This window comes from Gavia stellata, chromosome 7 (assembly GCF_030936135.1).
Source record: "Gavia stellata isolate bGavSte3 chromosome 7, bGavSte3.hap2, whole genome shotgun sequence".
NCBI classification, from domain to species: domain Eukaryota; kingdom Metazoa; phylum Chordata; class Aves; order Gaviiformes; family Gaviidae; genus Gavia; species Gavia stellata.
In genome coordinates, this window is record NC_082600.1 from 32,196,356 (window position 1) to 32,207,170 (window position 10,815).

The window sequence follows — 10,815 nt, forward strand, 5'->3', positions numbered from 1 at the left end:
GCAAAGATCACTTCTTTGTCTCTAGGGCTGAAATACATTCTTCTTTCATGTAATGTAATAAGAGAGAAAGAACATAATGCCCAGAGAAGCTCTTTTCTATTTAGGTTTTCATTACTATAATATTTCTGCAATCTATAAATGCCTTTATGTTAATTCAGGGTAAAATTACATATTAGAGCTGCCAAAAGAGCGAAATTGGCCTTCACCTCTGCTTCTTTCCTCTCTGTTTTGCTGGACCTTGAGTTTTACAAGCTCTGCTCTGAGCTGGTTCAATTCACTAGCCTGGCAGAAAACCAACCCAAAAAAACAAGTGTAAAAGTTTTCTGCCAGACTGAGGAGTAGATTTGGTTCAGTGTAAGATTCGTAAGTGTCAGAACTGATGAAAAAGGCATAATGAATGGTACTGGTGGGCAGCTGAGGGACTTTGGCTTTTTGCATCTATGTATCTCTTACATCAGCACAGCTCTAATGTACAAATTCCCTCTCACCATGTATGTTCCTTTAAGCTGAGGTAGAGTAGTTTCCAGCAGAACAATTAACTTTAACATTTGTTTTTATGTAAATTGAGTAAAATAAATTACAGTTTTTAAGAGAACTTGGAGGAGGCCATATACTTTTATTTAAGCAACCATCAGTTTTTCTCAGTCAAAAGGCAAATGAAACTCTTCTAATATTGATTTTAGGTTTTTACAGTAAAGCCCTAGAAGAGTCATTATGGTAAGCAGTTTCACTAAGAACATGTCCTGCAACTGAGATGATATATTTTGAAAAGGTCTGAACTGACTTAGAGCGGAAATCACACTGAAATTTAAAAGCTACATCTCTGTTCAAAAAAATAGCTATAGTTAAGAACTTGTTTCCAAGAATGTAAGGTGTCTAATGATGTAGCTAGATGACTACTCAGATGTTCTAAAGTGCAGCGTAGATGTTATTCTGTTATCAAGTCAGATACCAAGCAGGCAAAGGTAATGCCTAATTTTAAAGCTTAGTCAAGGATTAAGAAAATCTAAGTATGCAACATGTATGTAACCATCACAAAAGTATTTGCTAATATTTCCCTTTTCCAGAGTTTTGCGTCTCAGAATTCTCAGAAACTAAGTGTCTGTAGCTTAGCGAGTTAATGCGCATCAATTGATACACGTAAGAAAACGCCATCTGTGCAATCTTAATTCATGTCAGTTGTGAGGTAGTTCAGCTTAAACTTCTTTTGCTGAATACACACATCAACAGGCACTATAATCATAGCTGGAATGCACATAGCCACTTACCAAGCAGTAGTAAATTCACTGTGACTGAGCCCTTAAGGATTTTCAAACTTGCATTAAATATCAGATACTGCATTGTGATGTAAATATTTAGTTCTTAATTTCTATAAAGGATTATAAGTAGGTAAATTCCAGGCTAAATGCCCAGCTAGCCAGCTAGACAAAAAATTACCTCAGAGACTGTGACTCCCACAACTATCAGACCAATTATTATTAATGTAATTCTTGAGTCTGATACAATTTATTTTACTTTTTTTTTCTCTAAGTTCAGTACAGGTATCAGTGACTCCAGCTAACAGAAAATGAACAAAACTATATTAGGAGGACAGTATGTATAGTTTCTGGTTGTAAGAGATCTTCAAGTTACACTAGCAGCTCAAGGGGGTAATGTGACAGTTGATGAAAGACAAGGCATTATTGGGGGAGATGTCTGACTTTTACTTAAATAACAAAGGTATCTTTATCTGATGCTTATTAAAACCAATTCAAATATTCCAACTTACATTTAAACATGTATATACACATCACATGTAAAAAGTCTTCACAAAATGCAGAAGTTCTGCATTCTCATGTCTAAGCAGCCTTGTTATTTATACAAGGACTGTTCTCTGAAAATGCACACTCTTCTGTTAATCATTCAAATGAATTAAATTGCACTCAAACACAAGGCCAAATAACCACAGTCTACTGTGATTGAGGTGTATGGAAGAAGAAGAAAATGAAGTGAAAAAGCTTTTCCATCACGGCTGCTACTGTTGCAGTAACGGGGAAATGTATATTCTGTCTTGCAAAATTCAAAGAAAATTCTGGACAAATTTTCTGGTTAGATGGAATAGACAAGAGAAGATGAAGCCTATTTTAGATGACAGGTGATCATCCAAATGTCATGAAACAGAAGATTGTGACCTTTTCTCATAAAACACAGCATTTCAGACAATAAGATTTTCCTGGTCAGACAATGAATATTCACATTTACTTTTATAGCAAGAATTGTGCCCTCCATATTTTCCTCCTGTCTCTATGTAAACAACAGCTGTGACTTTTTTTTCCTTTTTTTTTTTTTTTTAACTTAAATGCCTGGTAAGCTTATACTTTTCTATCAGTAAGAATACCGTCAAGGAAACTATTCTCTAGACAAATGTTTCAGTGTTTCCGGACAGTGGAGGAAACACTGCTGAGCTTTGGTTCATTACAAAAGAAGAAATTTAAAAAATTATAATTCATATAAGGATCCAGATCTCTTGACTTATTAATACAGTATACTAAACATTGCTGAAGAAGTTCAGAAGAATTAGTCAAACCTAAGCTGCAAGAGTAACTGTCCCCAAACACCTTTGAAAATAGAGTTGAGGTAGGCTATCTCCAGAGCTGTTAGAATAGCTTAGTCCCCAGGCTGTTCCTCAAAAATTCCTTTCTACATCTCCCTGGAAGGTAATAAATAATTTTAAAGAATATATTGTCTATATCTTTTTTTGGTCCTTTTTTTTTTTTCCTCTATTTACACTTACACATAGTTTGCTTTATGTGCAGGATTTTGATGACTTGTCAGAGACACTCAGATGTATTTGGAGAAACATTGCCCCAGCAAAAACCCTCATCAAGTAGAGAAAACAGATGGAAACGAAACAAACAATTTCCTCATCTAAGCAGGCAAATTCAGGATTTGGTTTACAGTACATAGAGGTGGGACTTTTGATGAATTCACCCACTGCATTCTTCTGTGAAAGCATGACATGGGTTCCCCGCAAGTGATTTAATTTTCATTAGCACAGTATTGTTAAATGAAACATGCAAAATATGCTGGCCTCCAAATTCTCTGTGTATGAAAATGGCAAGAAATGAGAAACTTCCTTGGAATCAAACTTCCCCTTTATCATAGCAATGCTCATCGCAGACAAGATTATGTATCTTATTTTTTGTATGCTATACTAAAAGTTTTGTTCTCCATCTAATTAAAAAAATATTGGCCAGAGTGTATTTCTTTGCCTGATTTATTTTTTTTTTTAAAGCAGAAAATAGAAATATTAGAGGAAATAGAAGCTCTTTGTTTTAAAAAATGTTTAGTATCCCTGGTATCCTGTACCATGACTTTTTTCTTTAAGAGTATCAGAAGCAGTTGAAGAGGAAATCATTGGGGTTTTGTGGCATCTATATTCTGTGCCTGGTATGAGCAGTCCCTGGCTCTGTTGTTCTGAATTATCACATCAAAGCCCTCCTGAAATTTCTTAACCTTAATGTTTCTGAATTTGTTCTTATATCTGCATACTGAAACACTTCATCTTGTTCCAAGATAGCTGAGCTTACTAATGGAGAATGTATCTTGGGAAGAACAATGAAAGGGCATTAGAGAACTGAACCCACTTGGCTGATGCTATTCTAAGGCAAAGCTAAATCAAAACCCAGGCATCTGACCCTGGGTTTGAGATGGAAGCAAGCATAAAAGATATTGTAAATTCAATTTGTACTTCTGAAAATACAGTGGTTTTATGTAAAAGTATTAAACCAGAAAATATCTTTTTTCCTGTTCATACTTCAAATCAAAATGAACTACCCTGAAGGATGTCTTCAAGACCTGTATTTACCTAAAATATTTAGGCCGTCACTGAAACATAATGCAGTACTTTTTAAGGTTATCAACAAGTTATAAAATATCATTAACTAATGAATTCGGAAATTAATTTTCCAAACAATGACATTAATGTGTACCACATAAAAATATTGGCATTTTTCATTATCATTCTTCAAAACAGAAAATTTTTTCTTTTTGGAATTTCTGAACTGACACAAATGTCTTTAAAAAGGGCAATTAGTGACAAGTGACTATGAAGAACCCTGTGTTGAGAAGCTGAGCCTAAGCCTCTTGAAGATTCTCCATGTAAACAAGTCAGACCACATCACTCATTATCCCTCTTTTGTTTACTGGGAGAAAAGTTCAAACTATTTAATGAGAGGATTACCCATACTTCAACTCCATTGAAAAAGATTAATTGATATTTTCCTGTTAGGGGTTTAACCACTTGGATTTGGCCTCATATTCCCTATTGTTACTGATGCTGTGATCAGCAGAGCAAAGTTGCTTAAAGGTTAGACAAACTTTGCGGCATAAATTACACAAACTATTTTATTTTAAAGTTTGGTGAGCATCTAAGCTTGAAGAGCTTCTCAGGTGTTTAGCAAAAATAACCATTAGAAAATAAAATGCTTTATGAAGAAGTATCTTCAGTATAGCAATTGTGCTACTATAAGAAAAATATGTAACATGCAATAAAGTCAGCACTACTAGTACTATTGACATTTCATTTTAATGTGGTTGTTTTCTAACTACAGTTAGGGGGTGGGGGAGCAGGGCCATGAATCTCTAAATATATTTTTTCTTCAAAGCTTTACAAATTTTCCAAAAAATGAGTGCCTTGTGGACATATGGCTGCATATTTGGATAACACCATTTGCATTTTCAAACTTGCAATATTTTTAACCACTCATTTGGCTTTTGCTTTCAGAAAAGCAGACAGTTAGTGCATTCATTTGAAACGATTTAGTCTCTTTAACTCTTTAAAAAAGACAAGAAGGGAAAGTATTTCTATTCATGAATCATTTAGCATATATGTTTATGTTTATGTTTGAAAATGTAAACTGATAATATGATACGGATTTATTGGGTAAAAAAGCAAAGATCTTGTAAATATTAGCAAACTTCATAGATATAAAGAGGAAAGTAACACCATAAAACACATAAGACTTACTTAAAGAGAAAGTGTTAGCATTAGGAAAAAAAACTAAAACAGTAAACATAAATGGGAGTAGTTAGGACATGATCACATAGGTTTCAATCCTACAAAGAATGCATGCTTGAAATAAAACTGTGGGAGATATCACCCCTCAAGAAACAACATTCACCATTCTTCTAGTGCCTAATAAATATACAATATTTACAATTATTTATTCTGTTCTAAAAAAGATTTCCACTCTGTATCCTACTCAGTAGTAGAAAAAGTATGACATCTATTAATAAAAAACCCAAGATAGTTGACAAAAAAACACTTCTCCAAAACAGAAAATAGAAATATTATCAAAAGCAACAGATGAAGGAAAGGAGAAAATGTTCAGGGTTCCTACAAATAAGACAGGAGAACATATTTTAAAATGTGCTACAAGTGAAATGGGAATGGAAAACTAATAATTTTTGAGGCAGTTTTAAGGCACCTAAAAAGCACAGCAGAATAATAACAAAAATTTTGGTAATTTTCATTTCTCCAGACTGTAGAAAGTGTTATTATAAATTATAGCTTAAAAAAATCTTGTAATATAGCATCCAGATGTTTAATGCATAAAATAAATTCAAAAATCAACTCATTTTCTTTTCAAAAATCAGTGTAGACAATTCCAACAATTTCAGAATAATCATCTTTAATGTACAGATTCTAAACACTATACATGCTAAAATATGCAATAGTCTGAAATTTGTAATATTGTGCATACATTTGGACATATTGCAGACATATTTGGACATATTGTGGACATATTTGGAATATTTCAGTTTTTTTCTTAATTGACATACTATATGGATACTTATATTTTCAAGAAACAGCAATCTGCTTCATTTTGAATTATGTTTTTTAATGTGTGTATCTAATTATTACTTATTTATTAATTTCAGCAGAAGTTTAATTAATTAGCAGCTGATGCAAAGTATGACAAAAGTAAATACAAGCACTAACATTACTTCTGATATTGAACAAGTACAAATTTTATTGACCCTAATCCTGACAAATGTAGTTAACCTTATTGATTAACTCAAGCACACTGAAATAGAATGAAAAATGTTTTACCACAAGACACTATAGTATGACCACGATGTCAGCTATTTCAGCCTTCAAGACTTAAATGCACAGCCTACGTTGAACATATTGATTTTCCTAAATAGTCCTCCTATAATAAATACTACATTATCACTGCAAGTCTCTGTAGACATGTTAGGTGATCAGAGAATGGAGCTGTAATCAGAGGAAGTTCTGTGAAAGATAATCTTTCTTTATTCTCCTCCTCTGAGAAATTAGGTGGAGAAGAAGCAAGGGACAGCAGCAATTGCTGTAGTTGTTCCTATAAAATCTGCTCATAAATTATGAAATATGTCATCTTAACACTTTAGCTTTTATGCTTCCAAAGACAAACGTTTTCAGAAACATGTATCAATGCAATTAACAACATTCCTATGCTTTTACAACTACTCTAAGCCCAAGTTATTGTTAAAAATATCTAAGATGTAGCAGAAAAACACTTAGAAAGACAAAATAGCTTGTATAAACTGACTGTAAGAAACCTTGCTTTCATTTAGGATAAATAGAATCAATACATATAAATTGAAAAAAAGATCTTGTTGATTGGTGGTCAAATTAGAGCTAATATTTTTGTTATCTTGCAACATGATTATTTTGATGTTATAATTTGCTTTTTTTATACTATGGTTAAGAATTATGTGTGTAAAAAAAAAGAAGACAAAGGCTTATAGGCCATGACATTTTCTCGTCTAAATTATAAACCTTTTTCAATTTTTTTAAAATTTCAAATGTACCTAATCTTGCTATGAAAAGACAAGACAAAACCAGAAGGAATACAAGACTTTAACAAAACAGAAGACAGCTGTCCAGAAATTATCAATTGCTAAAGCACACAGATTGTGATTAAATTTTAATGTGGCTTTTAACTTAAGTAAAGATTTTGCTTATCGAAGAGAAAGAATCCCAGAGAAAATATTGTTATTGATTTCATCATTTTAGATGTAACTGAACCTTTAAGTAATTTTTCTTGGTTTCAGTGTCACTTTTTAAGTGTCTGCTTAGACCAAGGAAATCATTAGAGGGCACGTTCATTTAAAATTCTGAGTCTAATGCATAAATTGTACTCCAGTGCACTCAAAGTCACATCTGTTGAAAACAAAACACAGTATTCAATGTGCTGAGTAAAATCAAAACATAACAGTAGAATGGGTAGAGAGAGTTAAATTAAACAAATTAAATGCCATGAAAAAGTTTTCGATTGATTTAGAGAATGATTGTGAGCTTTTAAAAAATACATTGATTATCTTTAATGTGTTGAGAAAGAAAGCATAACATGTACTATGACAACATGACAGTCTCACATATGGTGAGATACATACATGGCCTCACACGGCTTTTTAGTACAGCTGTATCAGGATGAAGGTTGCCCATTTCACATAAGCAAGATGCAGGGGCTTGGTTTGGCTTTTTTTAAACAAATAGAAAATGAATTACGATGTTGCCACACTGACAAAGTCCTTATTGTTCTGTCAATAAAATTAATTGCCAAAATTGAGGAGCCATGATACCCACTATCATGTTCTGATGTTTCATAAATATTTAACTGTGTAAGACTCCTGAGGTCAAAAGGGCTAATTCAGTTTAGTTTCCTGAATAGTCATGCAAAATTGAGTACTTAGAAACTGAAGTGAATAACAATGATGGATCTTCATATATACAGTGTTCTTTGATAGAGACACGCCATCTCCATTTTCTCCATAGATCTAACGTAGCCTATTCGTAAATAACACTTGATGATTTTATATCAAGAATTTTGTTAGAGTCGGATATCTGCTGCCCTTAAGCTTAACTTCATGTCTTGTAAAACAGAAAAATAGCCCTGAAGCTAAAATGTTCTGTAACGTTACATCTAAACCAATTCTCAACGTTTCTCAGTAAGTTTATGTGTAAAGCTGATATGGAGAGATAGTATCCACCCAATCCTATTTTCAGAAGAATGAACTAATCCATACTTCATAAGAAGTCCTAGACTTTGAGAGGTGGACGGGTAAATGTTGGTCTAGTTATAACACCTTTCCAAAAAGCTACTTAATACCAGCCATTACTGTTTCTACACCTCTTTTTTCCCCAAGACTCCTTCCATCAATGATTTTACTAAAATTCCCACCCTGTTAGACTCTGTTTTTCCTCTGCATTTGATATTACATCTGTGAAACTAGAATGGTGCACAGAACAGTCTGGTGACCAGAGTCCAGTATGAATTTCATTGAAAATTCAAATATATCAAATATATTACATTGACAAAAGGCACAGAACTTTTTTGTTTAATTATTTTTCTTGCATATGGTCCTTCATTATCATTTCTTGCATTATGTAGGAGGTCCCTGAAGGCAACTTGTTCCTACTTATTCCTGCAAAACTGATGACTAATCAAAATTATCATTTGTAAAATACAATCTGCCCAAAAGTTAAAGAAAACAAAGAAGTAATCATATTAGCTTAGAATGAGAGCTTTCACCAAGCCAAAGGCAGCTGTCTTGACGGGTCAAATGAGAGAATGAGAGGAGTTCAACATTCTCCATTATACAATTCCTCTATGATTTAATCCTGTGGCAAAGGAGTAACTCATCTAATTTTCTTCCTGTTCTATATGTCAGCTTCATGAACTGTCAAATACACTTTAGCTCTGAATATGAAATAAACACCAGAGAGGAGCAAACATGATTACTATAAAAACCATTTAGGTTTAAGGAACTGCAAGAAGCCCTGCCTGGTCACAAAAGTCAGTATCAAACAATTTATCATATATGGTATTTAGAACAATGCCACTGTTTCATTTTTCCGTTACAGAAAAACATCATGGACTTCAGTGTAGTACACATGTCGATTAATGCTATACATCTGATGATAACTGCAGTTATTCAATACAAGAAGCAGCTATGCAGCAGTGCAATGAGTAGCTTTTTAGACTCTGGTAACACTCAAGTTCTGAATGGCAAGAGTGGTTTATGGGAAGATTTCACAAAGCACATGAAAACAAAACAAAATCATATAACTCTCCAAGACAAGACGTCTGTCATGTGTCTGATATTTAACTCAAAGCTTCTAGTGGCATTTTCCTCATGTAAATTAAACATCTCTGAATTGCCTATATTACCAAATAAAACATCATGAATAACTCTTGCATCTCTGGAGCTCCCTCTCCTGTTTACGGTCAGCAGAGAGCCTTCTTTGGTTCTTATTAAGGTAACACAGACACTTTTATGGGTCTCAATCAGGTTAGGCCCATGTGATCTGACTTTCACAGATTAGAGGAATTTTTCCAACAGTTGTTCCATTCGAATTTAATGATAAAATGTTGTGTGCCAGTATCTACTGGCATTTGTGTAGAAAACAGTGAATAGCATTTCACCATAGAACCACCTTGAAAAATTATTGAGGAAACTTCCAAAAAGTTCCATTAAGTGCGTGCAAATGCCCATACCAGAACTGAGAAACTGATCTCGGGCAGACACCTCAGCTTTTTTTTTTTTCCAGTTTTAATGTTTTCTTTAGAATATGTGTCTAGAAGTTGTTTACTACTAAACAGTTGGACTAAACGTTTGTGTTGTCCTATTATTGATGAGGCGTATGAAACCTATTTTCAGAGTTGCTTGATATTTTTCCTTATGTGGTTGCTTTCAGTTAATTGTAACTTTGCCAGACTAACTGTTTTAGGCTGTAATTTTTCATGCTGAATGTCTAATTTGGGCTGATAATTCTCAAACAATTAAACTAAAACAGTTTTAGCCATTTCCAAGAACAAGGAGATTGAAAAGATCAATTTCTTGTAGTTTCAATTCCTTTAGTAAATGCTGCTCCAAATGTCATGTACTAGAATCACATTACACTTAGTTCTGCACTAATACAGAAAGAATGGTGGCCCCCACCCCAAGAAGCTTATATTCTAGCAATTAAGTGAGCAGCAACCCAGGTATAGAAACCAATGAAGAAATACATGGAAACAAGGAAACGCTGTTGGACATCATGAGAGGCAGTGCCAACAGAACACCAGAAATTAACTTTAACCTAAACTCTGTTTGCCTTATTTCAGTCTCGAAAACAGGTGATATTACTCTTATCTCTGCTATAAAACAAACAAAAATAATTAAATAGAAATGTTAGTAAAAGAACCTTGAGAAAACATGTATTTATTTATTTTTTTTAACACAGAAATAGTATGGTCTGAAAGGAAAACAGAATACCAAATAACATCATCCATTTTATATACACAATTGCACCATTCAAAGGATAGACGGAAGATTGGACATACCTACCTGCAATGAAGCAAGCTAAGGAAATTGACCTGTCCACAGGGTTGTCAGTGCTATGGTCGCTGCATGAGTTTCTAGTTTGCCATTATTTAAGTGAATCATCTTGCTTTGGGTGGACAAAATTTTGTAAAATTCTTAAAATAGGCAGGACCACCATAGACCTTTCTAATAAATTTGGGGGTTTATTTTGAAAACAAACTATCCAGCACATGTTCAGCACTATGCATTTCAGTCTCCCCTTCTCATAAAATGAAACCTGTTCCACAAAATCTGCTCTCAGCATCTTTCAGATAAGCTACCATCTGATGCAATTGTGCTTCACACATAACTAAATTTTAACTCCAAATTCAGATGTTCTGAGATGTATCAGAGAAAGCTATGCTATATCTGATGGCATATCTATTTCATTTACATTAATAAGAGAGTTTTCCTTGGTTTTCAAACATATATTTAAGGAAG